The 19,040-nt window shown below is 42.1% G+C and overlaps 1 protein-coding gene across 1 annotated transcript in view; it reads left to right on the top strand.

Moving 5' to 3' along the window:
- The window catches only part of LOC126474016 (metabotropic glutamate receptor 4-like), an 873,060-nt gene that overhangs the window by 842,711 nt on the left and 11,309 nt on the right, over positions 1-19,040 (top strand). The window lies entirely within an intron of this gene.

Below are 19,040 nucleotides of genomic sequence, written 5' to 3'. Positions count from 1 at the left end.
TGATACATGCGATGTGAGAAATGTGGGTGAAAGAACGCCAGAAATCGACCAGGTGCGTATGGAAACTAGCAAATACATCTCCAGGACCACACACGAGTTAACAGCGCTGGAAATCGTAAGTAACACCGAACGATAAGCTCACATTACGGAACTTGTGCTACAAAAGTTGCTTCTAACCTAAAAAACAAGAGAAAACACGACTACCACATAATAATTTTATTGTATGTATAAAAGGAAACATGTATTTCAGGCCACCGATGATGCTTCCCAGATAAAAGAAGCGAAACGCGTTTGGCAATAAACAAACTGTCTTCATTTAGTTGCATAGACGGTGCATACCACCACGAACTAAGAGCACCTAAGGGAAGGACGGAAAACAGAAAAATATGACAAAGTTAAGTTTTTTTTATTATTTATGGCACATGTATGTTTTCTCTACAGAAATGAAAACCAGAGGTACAGTTCGCGATGGCAGATTTGTTTTCTCTCTTGTAAACATCATATCTTTTGAAATAGGTAGTCTTTGAAGGATAGCAACGGCTTCACAATATCTGCTGCAATCCTACAACAGGAGTCAGGTCAATGCAGGCAACCCGCCTAACGGCGTTAGAGCATTAAAGCATAAACTGTGACGCCGTTTCCATTATTTACAGTCTAATCTAAATATTCCGGAAGGTATAGGATTCAGAGCAGTGAAACAGTCTGTTATCACTAATTGTACATCATCTTTCCAAAAAAAAAAAAAAAATCTGCCATTTAAAAAAGCGTAACTTTTGTGCTGAAAGTGATATTAGTTCACTTGTAGGGATTGTAGGATTGTACATTCCTTCCCACTGTGTGAACCCCTGACAAAGATGCGTCACTGGCCAATTACGTTTTTCACATTTGTTTCATTTCAGAAATACAGAGGGGTTCAAAAAAATTTATCCACTGTTTAAAAGTCCATAACTTGCAAACTAATTGACGGAGTTGTCTCATTTTAGATTAAAGTGTAGCTTAAAGTCAACTTAAAGATATCACTGTAGGTGTTCGAAATGGTCACCATTAACATCCACACACAAACTATGCCGCCGAACTGCAGCACGAACTACTGACTGCAACGTGTTCAATTGGATATTTGCACATGAATGTACGATGGATTCTCGAAGTTCATCCAATGTGCGTGGCTGTTGTCGATAAACGACGTCCTTTAGTGTTCCCCACAGTTACAAGTCCAGAGGAGTTAGGTGTGGGGAACGTGGTGGATACTCCACAGCACCTCTACGGCCTATCCATCTTCCTGGTAGATTTTCGTCGCGATACGCCCTAACACGATTTTGGTAGTGGGCTGGGCACCATCTTGTTGAAAGTAAACTCTTTCGTCTCCATACAAGTCTGGGATAACAGGTAAAATGTATGTCTGAAGCTTCTGAAGGCACACTTCACCGGTAAATGTGCCGTCAAAGAAGAATGGCCCAGTCAAGCACCGGAAGACAACTCACACCACACATTTACTCCTGACAAATTCACGGCTTTGTCTATATGGACGTTAGGATGTTCGGCGGCTTCAGTAGATGCAATTGTGGCGATTTACTGTACCTTTGAGTTTGAACTGTGCCTCATCAGACCACACAATCATCTCTGCAAACTCTTCATCGTTGCGCACTATGTTCGTAAACCACTCGCAGTACTCCATTCTACGATCTGGGTCGTCCTCGTTCATTGCGTGTAGCAATCGTGGGATGTAGCACTTACACTTTGCTGTCTTCAAAATTCGCCGAACACTTGAGCGACTCACTCCAGTTTCACGGGCACACTGTCTGACAGACTTCTGTGGTGAGCGAGTGAATTGTTGTAACACACGACGGGAGATAGCTGGACTTGTTACTGTCACAGATCGTCCAGATCGTTGTTTGTGTACATCTTTAACACAGCTTTCGGCTTCAAATTTGTCTCGAATGCGACGAATCGTTAAACGTGTCGGTGGCTCTCCTTGATACTCATTTCGCTATTGCCGTTGAACCTCATTAATGTTTTCGTACTTAAAATACCACTTCCAAACTGACTTCCTTTCATCGAATGTAAGCCTTGCGCCAGCCATGTTTATTCGAGTAACTATGTTCAACTAAGAACAAAACAGTGACCGTCTGGCGACTGTCATCTGACAAAACAAAACAACGCAATACAACTCTTCTGTGACGATTGCCGTAACTACAAACTATTACACTACCAAAGATGAGACAACTCCGTCAATTAGTTTGCCAGTTATGGACTTTTAAACAGTGGATACAATTTTTTGACCCCTCTGTACATGAGATGGCAAAGTTAGCTGGGGCACCCTGCATATACAAGTCGGTGTGAGACTGCACCCTTGTTGTACTATGTTAACTGCTATTGGTTCTGTGCCCGCTTTGCCTACATTAATTAAAACTTTATTTAAACAGAAACTTTTTTATCATTTGCATTAACTTATTTTCCATTATACTCCCAGCGTATACCTATTCACTCTATCGAAGGCTTCCTCACAGTCTACAAATGCAATATGAGATTCCAAATAATTTTCTCGTCTCTTTTCAGTTATCTGCCGCACTATTGCAATATTATCACTGCATGATCGTCCTTTTCTAAAACCACTTTGTCCATCTAGGAAGAGGGCGTCAGGCTTTTCTTTTAAGGATGTTTTTAATTACTTGTGGCTACAACTTTTTCCAGTGTTCAACAGATATTTTCCCCTATAATTTCCACAATCACTTCTAGTGCCTTTTTAATAGAGTGATATTATTTGCGCCGCATGTATCATCTTCATTTACCAACTGTGGTGTGCGTACTGTAAGACCTTCGGTACACACACCATCAGATTATTTGACTTGTCGCTCTAACGAAGTAGGCGAGTGTCAGCAATATGTCTCGTGGCCTTATCGTGGCGTGTTTATCTTCTGCCGTTAGGTCAGACGATAGAAATGCCACTTGCACGCTTAGAGTAGCAGATTGACGGTGACCAACTTTAAACAGAACTGGATTAATTTTCACACGCATTTATTAAAATAGTAACAAGAATAAACCTTATGTAACTTGATTCTGGATGCTATTTACAACTGACAATCTGAAGTTCCGTTGGTCTTGGTACGTTAATCTTATTCTCACATATCTCTGATACTTGACAAAGTGTCTATACATTTATCTTCATGGCTATGTACAGGAATATGATAATCTTATTAGTTGCAGACTGAAACTTGACTACAGACTGGTACAGATTAATGCAGACTCGTACAGACTGCTGCGGACTAGTGCAGACAAATGCGGACTGACTAATCGGAGGTCTGTACACTCTTTATAATACCTCGAGCGTTCAGGTATCACTACGCGAGTGTGATCCGCGAGGAGAATGGGTTCTACGTTAGCAGCTATCTCATTGGCTGCGTTACATATTAATACGTGGATCGGCGGAAGCAGATTGGTCCATCTCTAAGGCAGCGCCATGTCGTAGTGCGGAGACGGACGAGCTCTGCGCCTGCACTGTTGTGCTTAGCGGGGCGCGCTCTAGTGGGAAAGTTGCGTACGTGCTGACTACGCGGAACTATGTACACAACACCAACATTCATTTAATAAATGCAACAGTTCTAACATTAATCCTCCACATCTGATAAATTCCATTTAATGCTGTCGGTCCTGCTGCTTCTCTATTTTTCATCTGCTCTAATGCTTCTTGTGTCTCCTCCAATCCAATACCGTCCTCTTGGTGTAGTTCATCACCTGTTCTTTGTCCTGGTCTGTTTTCGTTAGTTCATATTTTTCATTGTTCCTGATAGTGTATTATTCAAATTTCTTTGCCCTTTATGTATAATTGTACGGAATCAAACACTGAAAATGATCTACGTGGTACACAAGACATGGCTTTTACGCCCCTGAAACAACTCAAGAAACAGGAAAAAGATTTTAAAGTAAATATATGTCTAATTATTGATATGAAACTGAACAGGGTGTTTTATGTACGGCGCAGTCCTATACCCAGCACTGTGGGGGAACCAATAGTAAGAAGGAAAGCGCCGGATACCGCATGTCAGAGCACTGCATTCTCGTAAGCGACGTCCGTTCCCACCATCACAACATAGCGGCAGCAATGGGCCCAGTATGCATTGGAATGCATTTGGAATTGCAGTTTCTTTTTTAGCTATCGATTTGCCGTGTTTTCTACGGAGAAAGTGTATGCTATATACATGAGAGTAACCAAGTATTACCGCAGCGATTGAATATGGTTACGAACAACGAAAGTTAAAATGCTAATCATATATTGAATGTTATTGATGGTCATTGATTTAGCTGTGGAACTGTAAATTTGCGTGATTGAATTGCTGATAAAATAATGCTGGCATCCAGTTTGCAGTTAAAAATCACACATAGCAACGAGGCATTCTTTCCACAGATCAAATGAAAAAGATTTACGTTGGGGAACGTGATAATGGATTGTAATCGACAACTTTGATTATAATCAACACAGATAACTTCATTCCAGCTAAACGGTTTGCTCCCGCGAGCAAATAAAGCAAATGAATCCGTAGGACTCGTTGCAATTGAAAATATTGACTGCGTATCACAAACTGCAGCCTGTGCGCAAATGAGTGCCTCGCACCTGCAAGGCTCCAAAGCATACGCGCTTATCTGTTTCCCCTACTTCGGCAGGCAGTGTATCGATCAGCTAAAGCCGAACTAGACATAATAGGAGCGGCCTACACAAAAAAAAAAAAAAAAAAAAAATTTGAAGCCCCACAAAATAAAGGAATTTGTACTGTGACGGAACAACACTTACGTATTCGTGTAGTAAAATGTCGTTCCCCCACGTGTTAATGTGCATAAGTGACAATTTTGGCAGACAACGTCACTTCTTGCGCTCTACTGTAAGTAAAGATATAGTGTAGGCTGTCAACACATTCTGTACAATCTCTAGAGTATCTTAGTCGGTAGCCACTTCTCCTGATTTATCTGGAATAGAATGCGGACAGCAGTTATCTTTAAAAAGTAATTAATTACATAAACCTTATCTCAGTATAAGCTTATTACAACAAATACCACTTATAATTTAAGTAGCAGAGTTTATGGTTATGTGCCGCAGTGTGCTAATAATTGCTACACACGATGAAATTATTACTGTGCAAATGCCTTTATTATTGATCTAAGGTTACTCAGTTCCAGCTGAAGACGATTTTGTTTATTAGGTTATTAAAGTTGTACAAACAGTCATTTACGCACCCGCATCTCAACCAGCAGTGATTAGAGATATCAGTTCTTGCACGCTTTGTTTGTACCCGTAAAATCGCAAGTTTGGGAAAGAGTTCAACGTTACAGTTAAAGCCAGTAAATCAGTGTACACGCTACTTTTATAACTTTAAACACGTAACGCGTACCATTATAATAATCACTAATTAAAACGAATTTTCTGCATATAATGAACAAGGTTACGCGCATTACACCGTCGCTATTAACACAACGAAAACGTCACAGTAGGTATTTGAATTTATCTGGCAAACGTTGTGTATTTCAACAAATTTCCTTATCATACTATATCTTTTCAATAAATAAACCTTCGAAATAACTACTATCAGAAAATGCGTCTACATACGCCGTTGATTCATTTTATCATCGTTGTCTGCGTTAAAATGTCGTAGACTCAGCGTACCTCTTAACTAATCACAAGGCTATCAATCACCTACCACTTAAGACACTTTGTTATCATTAGTTATTAGGTAAATAATGATTTACGTTACTGGTTTATTAAAGAAGCCCAATTTTTGTAAGTTATATTTGGCGATAAATTAATATCCAAAGATGTAACTGGTGACTCAGTCAGCGATGTAATATTCTCTCGCTACAGACTGTATGTTTTGTTCACGCAGTTTCCTATCTTTAAGGTAAACAGAACTGCTCTGAAAGTTGTTAGACTTTGGTTATTAATTATTTTCTGATAATATTATATGAGACCTGATGCTAAATTACGAAATCTTTGAACTTTAATTACTTCTCACACTTAAATACTAGTATCAAAGAACATCTCTGCCTGGTAACAGCCAGTCCTATTTTCATTAATGAATTTTGTTATTTCCACTCAAACACAGATTCCCTTGCTTTCTTACGGGGCAGAAATGGTCTTTTGCTATTCTTTCTGTTATGTTAATAATTTCAATTTTCTTTGAAACTAAGAGCCGGAACTTCTTTTTTTAAGTTTAACACCCTTTTACTTTAGTTACTTTTGTGTACAGAAGAAGTCGATGATAGTGGGCAAGTGACAGCAAATTCTAACCCAAAATAAAGCGAGTCAACATTTAAAAAAATATAAGCAAAAAACCTATGTGCCATCACCACCTTAAGCCATGGCATCTAAATAACAGGACCAAAATTAAACCTGTTCAGGCGTTGGCTGATCGCGACCCTCCATCTTTTCCTACATTAGAAATCACTTGTCACAAAAAAAGTCAGTAATGATAAAGCCCTGCCATGCATAATTAAATGGTTCCAATCAATTATTAATAGACTTTTAAAATAAGATGTTGGCAATGAGTGAGCCAAATTAACACTGTATGACCAATCATTTATCTCGATCCAGAATTCATTAATGCCAGCGAAATGTCAATCATCGCCAGCTGAGTTCCTATTTCTCAAAACTAAAACCAATTGCCATTTTGCAAAAATAACGTTCCACTCTTTTCGCTCAGTGACTGTAGAATTCTGCAACTCTCCACGTCGAACATTCAATTCTATCAGATTGTACCAAATTCGTTCGCCAAACAGTTATCGTAACACTCAGCCATAAATGAGTTGGCGGACTGGGACAATAATACGAATTTTGAGAGCCATCCTGATCAGCAAGTGATCCCCATTTATAGTCACGAATCATTAACCATGGTCTGATCGCACAGTTTGTCGTAACTCTCGCTTCTAATAAATATTTTACCCTCTCCTCACTATCAAACAACCAAATATGTTTCGTTGCCTCAAACAATCACCACGTTAACCATTTACTTAGAATTCTCTAGCGGAAACTCGCAATATCTATCCTTGAGTATTTCAAGTTTATCAGTATTTGTAAAAAATAAAAAAATTCACTCCACACTGCAAGTACTGCTATTCGCTGCGGTTGACTCCCATATGCTAGCAATAATTATTCACATGTCACCTGTACCCAGTTCAGTAAGGCTCTTCTTTGCTGACTCTTCCCCAAGAACACCACGACTATTTTAATCGCCTGTAAAACGTTTTAGGAACAAATTACTAAACAAATGTAATACTTCTAACAATTGATTCAATTTTTAGATTGCCTTTGACTCTTCTTCTCGTGGCCAGCTGCAGTCTGCGCAAAGTAAATAGCATCTTCGCAGCTAACATTCGAATTTCAGCCACGCATCAACGTTGGTACACTATAAATGTGGTTCGAAAGGACACATATAAGCAACATAGAATAATAGCATCAAACACACATTCAATACGTCTTAATTATAATCCGGCCACTGCGACAATACGGGTAAGACGAAACAGACCACTGTGATGACACTTCACATAATACTATTTCCTTTTGAAACGTCACAAATTCCATCGACTGGCCAATTCAGATACTGTTGCTCGACTTCAGTATCGCAGATGGTCTGTGCATGATGGGTGGGTCGATTTTTTAAATTCTCTTTTATTGTTTTCGATGAATCACGGCTACATTTATTGGAAAACGAACTCTCAGAACAACCGACGTTAAAGGTGTGGAAAGCCTCATCCGTTACATCAAGAATTTCTGGATGGTGTAAAAACAGGAGTGTGGGGTGCAATTAGTGTAGCTCGAATTATTGAACATGTCGTTTCCCATTAAACCATAACTTCTGACAGATATTCTGAAAGCGAACAACTAACGAAATTATATTGAGCTATTTCTTTTAGCACAATGGAAGAACATATCAACAATGCGTCTATGGCAATATCATGAGGATAGTTTCTATAGTCAAAAAATACTAAAAGTAAATAAATAAACGATTAAATATTGCACAAATGGAAGAGGTAGGATCATCAGCATCCTGTCATTAGAACGTAAGTATAAATAGTTGGAGACCATAGTGCATAAAAAGCCAAGACGAATATATGATGGTGTGTTTGTGTGTGCGTGTGTGTGTGTGTGTGTGTGTGTGTGTGTGTGTGTGTGGTGTTGTTGTTGTTGTTGTCGTTTAATTATATTCTGGCAACCTGAACGGTACACACAGAAACAGTGCTTTCACATGTTCATGCTAGAGGAGTGACTAGAATCCGTCATCTCCACTGTAAAAAGTAACGACAGTACACAAACATCTCAGAGACACCCGAGTACAAACGATGAAAAGGGAGCGTGAAGCAAAGATGAATTATCACGTGAAGTATATTCCGGCTTTTTCAGTTGTCTGAAGAGAACAACGGAATGGTACAGTGTGGGATTGTGGGAGTAAAAGGTAGGAAGAAAACTGAGGTCGCCAACTACTTTCTGTTTCTCTTGCTGCAGAACACATTCTACAACCTCTGCTTTAGTACACATTACCATAATCTGTCGTTGAAGTCGCTCTGTTGAAACGTCTACAAGTATTTGGTGTATGCTGTCGCTTTTTCATTACTCATGTAAGTCAGCAGAAATCATGTTAAGCAATATTTGTGCTATATTTGGATAATGTATGCCTTTCCTCCTACTCGTAAATCCAACAGTTTTTCGTGAATGCAGTATATGGTTCAAAGTATCCAGACACCTATTAGTGGACATTAACATGTTGTATGTCCACGCTTCGCCTTTATGATGGCTTTAACTCTGCTAGAAACACTTCCAAAGAGGTGTCTAAATATGTACGGAGGAACGCCAACGCATTCCTCTTCAAGGGCTGTAAATAGAGAAGTAATATTGGACTTTGGAGTCTGGAGCGAAGTTCACGTTCTAAGTCATCCTAAAGGGTTTGTATGGGAGCTTTCATTTCAGGAATGATATTGTCCACCGGCCGCGGTGGCAGAGTGGTTCTATGCGCTTCAGTCCAGAACTGCGCTGCTGCTACGGTCGCAGGTTCGAATCCTGCCTCGGGCATTGATGTGTGTGATGTCCTTAGGTTAGTTAGGTTTAAGTAGTTCTATGTCTAGGGGACTGATGACCTCATATGTTAAGTCCCATAGTGCTTAAAGCCATTTGAACCATTTGAATGATACTGTCCACAAACCATTGCATTATAGATTCTGCTTTAGTGCTTAGAGCCATTTGAGTCATTTGAATGATACTGTCCACAAACCATTGCGTCTTAGATTCTGCTTTATGCAGAATGCGTTGTCATGGTCATAAGGACAATCTTTGTATCTGAAATATTCCTGTGCTGCAGGCAGTACACAATACTGTAAAATTTGTTCATGTCCTTCCGCATATAGTGTTTGCTTCAGAGCAAAACGGGGACTAAACCCAACTGCGAAAAAAGACACCGTCATACCGTAATATCACTTCTTTTGTGCTTCACTGCTGACACCACACATGATGGCAGGAAACGTTTTCCAAGCATTCTCCAAACTCCAACATCAAACCCTCCTATTCTTTAAAGGCATTCACAGAATTGAAGCCTGCGTTTCTTGATTTATTCCAACTATTGCCCGTTATTACGGCATGATTCTTCTTTTTTTTTTTTACCTTGTGCCTATATGGCTCATTAGTTTGTGAAAGATTTTGCAGTAAGTTTCTCGATTGTACACTCCTGGAAATGGAAAAAAGAACACATTGACACCGGTGTGTCAGACCCACCATACTTGCTCCGGACACTGCGAGAGGGCTGTACAAGCAATGATCACACGCACGGCACAGCGGACACACCAGGAACCGCGGTGTTGGCCGTCGAATGGCGCTAGCTGCGCAGCATTTGTGCACCGCCGCCGTCAGTGTCAGCCAGTTTGCCGTGGCATACGGAGCTCCATCGCAGTCTTTAACACTGGTAGCATGCCGCGACAGCGTGGACGTGAACCGTATGTGCAGTTGACGGACTTTGAGCCAGGGCGTATAGTGGCATGCGGGAGGCCGGGTGGACGTACCGCCGAATTGCTCAACACGTGGGGCGTGAGGTCTCCACAGTACATTGATGTTGTCGCTAGTGGTCGGCGGAAGGTGCACGTGCCCGTCGACCTGGGACCGGACCGCAGCGACGCACGGATGCACGCCAAGACCGTAGGATCCTACGCAGTGCCGTAGGGGACCGCACCGCCACTTCCCAGCAAATTAGGGACACTGTTGCTCCTGGGGTATCGGCGAGGACCATTCGCAACCGTCTCCATGAAGCTGGGCTACGGTCCCGCACACCGTTAGGCCGTCTTCCGCTCACGCCCCAACATCGTGCAGCCCGCCTCTAGTGGTGTCGCGACAGGCGTGAATGGAGGGACGAATGGAGACGTGTCGTCTTCAGCGATGAGAGTCGCTTCTGCCTTGGTGCCAATGATGGTCGTATGCGTTTTTGGCGCCGTGCAGGTGAGCGCCACAATCAGGACTGCATACGACCGAGGCACACAGGGCCAACACCCGGCATCATGGTGTGGGGAGCGATCTCCTACACTGGCCGTACACCACTGATGATCGTCGAGGGGACACTGAATAGTGCACGGTACATCCAAACCGTCATCGAACCCATCGTTCTACCATTCCTAGACCGGCAAGGGAACTTGCTGTTCCAACAGGACAATGCACGTCCGCATGTATCCCGTGCCACCCAACGTGCTCTAGAAGGTGTAAGTCAACTACCCTGGCCAGCAAGATCTCCGGATCTGTCCCCCATTGAGCATGTTTGGGACTGGATGAAGCGTCGTCTCACGCGGTCTGCACGTCCAGCACGAACGCTGGTCCAACTGAGGCGCCAGGTGGAAATGGCATGGCAAGCCGTTCCACAGGACTACATCCAGCATCTCTACGATCGTCTCCATGGGAGAATAGCAGCCTGCATTGCTGCGAAAGGTGGATGTACACTGTACTAGTGCCGACATTGTGCATGCTCTGTTGCCTGTGTCTATGTGCCTGTGGTTCTGTCAGTGTGATCATGTGATGTATCTGACCCCAGGAATGTGTCAATAAAGTTTCCCCTTCCTGGGACAATGAATTCACGGTGTTCTTATTTCAATTTCCAGGAGTGTATTTCCTGTCACTTGAAGACTTCATCTACATTCATCTACACTCTGCAAGCCACTGTACAGTACAAACAGCACCTCCGTGTTTATAATTTTGTTCCAGTGTCTGAATTTATATCTTCACTAAAAGCTGTGTATTCTACCAAAGAAACAGCTATCTCGTCTCGACCGATTTTGCTGGTTTCTCTGTGATCTATACAATCGTCCCAAGATACTTAAAGCTGTCGACTCTTTCAGTGCTGATAAGGTCTCTTATTACTACTTTGCGTCCACACGTGAAACGAATTTGGTTTCATGAAATGAAATCTGAGGTACCAGCTGCTTTTTCTTTTAACAGCTCCTATATTTCTAGATACTACTTCCGGGTCATCAACATCTCGTGGCTTACTTTGCGATTCAGATATTAATTTAGGTGAGACTAAGAGTACATAGGAGATTGGGGTGGGGACTTAAACGCCAACTAATTGTGATCCATTGACTGATAAGGGACGTTCCGGCAGGTGACCGTAACAAATGTTAATAATCAATATTGTTCCAGAGACTTTTTCAAGTCTCAAAGATCTGTGATGTATATATGCAGACTGAAGCGGCCTTGGTGCACATTTTCATTCGCCGCTTCAGTCTGCATACATAAATGTCAATGAGGTTTAATCAAATAACCAACCACAAAACTGTAGGGGAAGAAAGAAATTGAATAATGGTCTCATCAGGGGTACAACATTCTCCAATGGCAGAAATGGCACAGTAACTTGTTGTGCAACTTACAGTTATAATACCAGCAACAAAGAGAGAGCAAGGGAGGAAGACAGCGATTCACTTTAACGGTAACGGCGATATCATTAGAGATGGAGCCAATCTCGGGATGGAGAAGACTGAGGAAAGAAATCGGCCGATCATTTTTGATGAGCCAACCAGTAATTTGCCTTAACCGAATTAATGATATCAAGAGACACCTGAATCTAAATGACCATATGGGGTACTGAATCACTCTCAAAAGTGAGTCCATTGTCTTACCACTGCGCAACTCGATAGCCAGCAGGTCGAGCTGAATGTTCGCAAAAGGTTTTAGGACTGGCATTAAGCATCTTGTAACTACTGTCGTCAGAATTAATCTTTATAAATTATGATAAATTAAACGTGTTGCTGTTGTTGTAGTCGTAAGAGTGATTCGATGCGACTCACCTAAGTAGCACATCCTTTGGAAGCCTTTCATCTCTGCATAGCTACTTGACATACACTTCAACCTGATTACTGTAGTCAAGCATTTATTTCTCTGTACTGTTTACACCACCCAATCTTCCCTCCATAACCAAACAGACTATTCCCTGACGTCACAGGGTGTGACGTCTGCTATCATCCAATCCGTTCTTTTAGTTTCGTTGGGCGGCAACTTTTTTCCCCAATTTGATTCAATATCTAACCGGGATACGGCTATATGATGGGAGTGGAGGGCTGAATATTAATTGTGACGAGGTTAATTTGATTCTGATTTATTAATTAAAAATTCATACAGAATAGATGTCCTTGACGGTGATTGGCGTGTGATATCCATCTGTTGCATGTGATACGGGAAGGCGTCTTTGCCATCCTGCTCACGGAGTATCAGACACGGCAGAATCTCCAACTTACTGTCCAGGGGAAGCCTGAAACTATCACCATAAATCGATAAAACGGTCGTGGTTATAGCACAATCCTGGATTAACTAAAGCAAATCCACTAATAGCAATTTAATTTGCCCTTTAAAGCACTCCAATTGAAATCTCAGCATATTTAATAAGATCTTACCTTCAATCAAATCAGTTACTACGTATGCGTAGGGAGAAGGAGAACAGGCTCTAAAATTACAGATGCATTGGGCCCATCATCACTCACCAATAAATGTTATGAAAGCTAGTCAGCCAATTAGAAGCTGAAATAATGACATCGCCAACCAAATTTTAAAAAGAATAACTGGACTGTCAATTAATAGATGTCCTTAAAAATAACCAAAGCTGCCTTGGCAAATTAGTAACAGAGCTTAGAGTAAATCCCCCGAGAAAGCAATAAAATAAGCTACTGCCGTAAAACACTATTCAAATACCACCGCTAGGTCTATTTAAAATATAACAAAACATCAATGCGATAACTGTAACTTCATAATTCACAACCGTACTAATCCTTCCGCACTACAAAATCCGCTGGCTCATAACCAGACTGAAATAAAGTGACTACGTTCTGCAAGACTTAAACAATCAATTCCAGAAAACGACCAAGTAGAGGAAGTCAAAGACATAAAGGCATTTTAGCTTGTAGGTGTTCACAAACGCAGTAACACACGGCTTTGACGCTCAATTAACTGAACCAAGAGTTAATGAAAACTCCATCGCAAACAAAACCAATTTGACACCGACTAACCTTTTTGTTACAGTCAGTCCTTACTGTATATACACAGCAGCAGCGTAAAGCATGGTTATCCTTCGAGGCGCTGTGCCATACGGTGCTTATCTTTGTGTAAATGAATGTGAGCGGTGACTGAATCGTAACTCGGTAAATTAAAAACACCACTAACAACTTCACCGAGAACGGTGTAACGATCTTCAATCACACCAGCGAACACTCAGAGCCAACAGCAGCACTAAACGACGGATTACACCGTAAACATATCAAGCAGCTGCAATTAAACTATGCAAACGATGAAATCATTTTCCAGTTTCGGGCTTCTGACTTACGACCACGACCTGCGGAATCAGAGTATCAGTACTATGGCAAACGCCAAAACTCAACGTCGCCACCGCTCTTAATCACGGACGACATGTCACTGAGAGCCTCCCAGACAACACTCCACATCTCGTGACACGCCGTCGACAATGGTAATACTCAAACGTCGATAAACTAACGATTAATCGATAGCATCTGAACTATTGTCACAATCGGTAGTCTGGTTTTACTATCGACAATCATATCTACATCTACATCTATACTCCGCGAGCCACCTTACGGTGTGTGGCGGAGGGTACTTATTGTACCACTATCTGATCCCCCCTTCCCTGTTCCATTCACGAATTGTGCGTGGGAAGAACGACTGCTTGTAAGTCTCCTTATTTGCTCTAATTTCTCGGATCTTTTCGTTGTGATCATTACGCGAGATATATGTGGGCGGTAGTAATATGTTGCCCATCTCTTCCCGGAATGTGCTCTCTCGTAATTTCGATAATAAACCTCTCCGTATTGCGTAACGCCTTTCTTGAAGTGTCCGCCACTGGAGCTTGTTCAGCATCTCCGTAACGCTCTCGCGCTGACTAAATGTCCCCATGACGAATCGCGCTGCTTTTCGCTGGATCATGTCTATCTCTTCTATTAATCCAACCTGGTAAGGGTCCCATACTGATGAGCAATACTCAAGAATCGGTCGAACAAGCGTTTTGTAAGCTACTTCTTTCGTCGATGAGTCACATTTTCTTAGAATTCTTCCTATGAATCTCAACCTGGCGCCTGCTTTTCCCACTATTTGTTTTATGTGATCATTCCACTTCAGATCGCTCCGGATAGTAACTCCTAAGTATTTTACGGTCGTTACCGCTTCCAATGATTTACCACCTATGGCATAATCGTACTGGAATGGATTTCTGCCCCTATGTATGCGCATTATATTACATTTATCTACGTTTAGGGAAAGCTGCCAGCTGTCGCACCATGCATTAATCCTCTGCAGGTCCTCCTGGAGTACGTACGAGTCTTCTGATGTTGCTACTTTCTTGTAGAGAACCGTGTCATCTGCAAATAGCCTCACGGAGCTACCGATGTTGTCAACTAAGTCATTTATGTATATTGTAAACAATAAAGGTCCTATCACGCTTCCCTGCGGTACTCCCGAAATTACCTCTACATCTGCAGATTTTGAACCGTTAAGAATGACATGTTGTGTTCTTTCTTCTAGGAAATCCTGAATCCAATCACAATCCTGGTCCGATATTCCGTAAGCTCGTATTTTTTTCACTAAACGTAAGTGCGGAACCGTATCAAATGCCTTCCTGAAGTCCAGGAATACGGCATCAATCTGCTCGCCAGTGTCTACGGCACTGTGAATTTCTTGGGCAAATAGGGCGAGCTGAGTTTCACATGATCTCTGTTTGCGGAATCCATGTTGGTTATGATGAAGGAGATTTGTATTATCTAAGAACGTCATAATACGAGAACACAAAACATGTTCCATTATTCTACAACAGATTGACGTAAGCGAAATAGGCCTATAATTATTCGCATCTGATTTATGACCCTTCTTGAAAATGGGAACGACCTGCGCTTTCTTCCAGTCGCTAGGTACTTTACGTTCTTCCAGCGATCTACGATAAATTGCTGATAGAAAGGGGGCAAGTTCTTTAGCATAATCACTGTAGAATCTTAAGGGTATCTCGTCTGGTCCGGATGCTTTTCCGCTACTAAGTGATAGCAGTTGTTTTTCAATTCCGATATCGTTTATTTCAATATTTTCCATTTTGGCGTCCGTGCGACGGCTGAAGTCAGGGACCGTGCTACGATTTTCCGCAGTGAAACAGTTTCGGAACACTGAATTCAGTATTTCTGCCTTTCTTCGGTCGTCCTCTGTTTCGGTGCCATCGTGGTCAACGAGTGACTGAATAGGGGATTTAGATCCGCTTACCGATTTTACATATGACCAAAACTTTTTAGGGTTCTTGTTTAGATTGTTTGCCAATGTTTTATGTTCGAATTTGTTGAATGCTTCTCTCATTGCTCTCTTTACGCTCTTTTTCGCTTCGTTCAGCTTTTCCTTATCAGCTATGATTCGACTACTCTTAAACCTATGATGAAGCTTTCTTTGTTTCCGTAGTACCTTTCGTACATGATTGTTATACCACGGTGGATCTTTCCCCTCGCTTTGGACCTTAGTCGGTACGAACTTATCTAAGGCGTACTGGACGATGTTTCTGAATTTTTTCCATTTTTGTTCCACATCCTCTTCCTCAGAAATGAACGTTTGATGGTGGTCACTCATTCTGCGATTTGTGCCCTATCACTCTTGTTAAGCAAATATATTTTCCTTCCTTTCTTGGCATTTCTTATTACACTTGTAGTCATTGATGCAACCACTGACTTATGATCACTGATACCCTCTTCTACATTCACGGAGTCGAAAAGTTCCGGTCTATTTGTTGCTATGAGGTCTAAAACGTTAGCTTCACGAGTTGGTTCTCTAACTATCTGCTCGAAGTAATTCTCGTTTATAGTACAATTCTTCTTTAATTGACACGCGAAAAACTGTCGGATTCCATTACTTCCATGACGTATGGAGTGCAAGGGGCCAGTAGATTGCATGTTGGTATTTAGTCAACATCAAACATTGTGGCGCCTTAGCCAGTCTATGCTGTTTATGAACGTATGTTGTTAATAGACTGGCCGGTGTGGGAGAGGGGACGTGTCAGAGGGAATTTTCTTGTTTCTCTTCCAGTGACGACAAGTCGCAATCACGAGCATCTCGTACCGGTCAAATGCTTATGGTAAAAATTACACACGTAAATAACATGGATTCATGAATGCGCATTATGTGGAGGGTCATCTTCGAATGTGTGAGCGTACTTACGAGGGTTGAAACTTAAATAGTGGCAACTATTAATTCACAACCGATTCAAAAGAGTTACATGTTTGCACCTTTTACTGTCCTTCAAAGTAGTCACCAGTGTTGTGCAGAACCCGTTGCCAGCCATGTGGAACGCGTAGTATACCGTTAGCAGAATGGAGCGGTCTACTGCCTGTCGAATCTCCGGAACAGTTCTGAAATGAATGTCACGAAGTGATGCCTCCATCTTCGGAATCAAATCAAAGTCACAAGGACTTAATTAGGGGGGGGGGGGGGGAGTTTATGGTGGATGGTACAGTACTTCCCAGTCCCATCGACCGAACAGAGCAGCCACAGCTTGCGCTGTATGCACCCGCGCATTGTCTTGCAAAATGATGGGTGGGTTGCGCAGGAAGTGTCGCCGCTTCTTTCGCAAAGCTGGTCGCCGGTGATGCTCCAAAAACGAACAGTAATACTGTGTATTGACGGTCTGCCATGGAGGAACGTAATGCGTTAGTAGAACGCCATCACAGTCGTACACGAGGATCACCATAACTAGACCGCTCCATTCGCACCATCAACAGAACAGGCTCTGCTAACGGTGTACTACGCCATCCACATTGCTGGCAACGGGTTCTACATAACGCTGGTGACTACTTTGAAGGACAGTAACAGGTGCAAACATGTAACTCTTTTGTATCGGTTGTGAATAAACAGTTGCCACTATTTAAGTTCCAACCCTAGTATTTGTAGCAAAGAAGACAAAAGTAAATAAGCCTGTTTTGATACAACGCAGTTATTAGTGGGAAAAATGACATTTTTATGATTTTTCAAGCGTTTGTTCAAATTTTCATGATTTCCTAAGGGACCAAACTGCTGAGGTCATCGGTCCCTAGACTAACACACCACTTATACCAACTTATACTAAGAACAACGCACACACCCATGCCGGAGGGAGGACTCGATGGATAAGGTGATTCGAAAACAAAAAACAACGAAGCGATCCTAAAACCCCTGTGTCACTTCGTTAATGTAGAAGCACAAACGTCGTTCATATGTTGGTTGCCCGTTTTGTGTTCAACTAGTGGAGCTTGTTCTGTCGGGTACACAATAGTTCCCGCAAATTGAATATAATGAAAGCATAACATGTTGAGCCTCAAGATTTTTATTTGTGTAGTGGCTGGGCATAATCATTAAAACGTACAGCTTTATTTACATGCTGTCTGCATTCACAGTACTGCAGTGCACATTGATTAGAAATTCGGGCGAAATGTGAATGTTTCAACCGATGTGAGACAAAACTAACCTCATTTTGCCAAGAGTTGACTGCGAATGTCCGGGAATGGTTTTGTAAAAACTCCTAATCCTCTAGATATTTCTTAAGCTCTTGCCCATTAATGATGAAACCCCTTGTTTGAAACTGGCGAAGGAGGTGAATTAGCTGACCATTATTTTTTTTCGACCTTACAGCATTCTGAGACCTGATTAATAATTTTCCGAGCGTCACGAGGAAGAATGCTGCACCTAGAGCTTCTAGCTCTTCGGGGTATCGTAGGAGATGACCTCAATGTGCCTAAAATAGTTTCTTCGTCACTCACTTCGTTGTTTAAACGACACACTGCCACAGGATTGTTCTTCGACGTATTTACAGTGCCACAACTGTTGAATCGCTCTCATTGGCAGCAGTGAGACTAAGAGGACAGTCGCCACGATCTGTTCCGAATGGTACAGACATGAAATGATCAGTACTTCCCGCGCGCCACCGATAGTTTATATCGGTCGAGGAAATCCAGCGCTTCCAAGATTGCCTTGTTTTTTTGAGAAGTCCATAAATAGAATTTTTCGTTAAACTTCCTGGCAGATTAAAACTGTGTGCCCGACCGAGACTCGAACTCGGGACCTTTGCCTTTCGCGGGCAAGTGCTCTACCATCTGAGCTACCGAAGCACGACTCACGCCCGGTACTCACAGCTTTACTTCTGCCAGCATCCCGTCTCCTACCTTCCAAACTTTAAAGAAGCTCTCCTGCGAACCTTGCAGAACTAGCACTCCTGAAAGAAAGGATATTGTGGAGACATGGCTTAGCCACAGCCTGGGGGATGTTTCCAGAATGAGATTTTCACTCTGCAGTGGAGTGTGCGCTGATATGAAACTTCCTGGCAGATTAAAATTGTGTGCCGACCGAGACTCGAACTCGGGACCTTTGCCTTTCGCGGGCAAGTGCTCTACCATCTGAGCTACCGAAGCACGACTCACGCCCGGTACTTACAGCTTTACTTTCAGGAGTGCTAGTTCTGCAAGGTTCGCAGGAGAGCTTCTGTAAAGTTTGGAAGGTAGGAGACGAGATACTGGCAGAAGTAAAGCATGATGAAAAACTA

Source organism: Schistocerca serialis, chromosome 4, assembly GCF_023864345.2.
Source record: "Schistocerca serialis cubense isolate TAMUIC-IGC-003099 chromosome 4, iqSchSeri2.2, whole genome shotgun sequence".
Classification (NCBI taxonomy): Eukaryota; Metazoa; Arthropoda; class Insecta; order Orthoptera; family Acrididae; genus Schistocerca; species Schistocerca serialis.
This window is presented reverse-complemented; position numbering and strand designations above follow the sequence as displayed.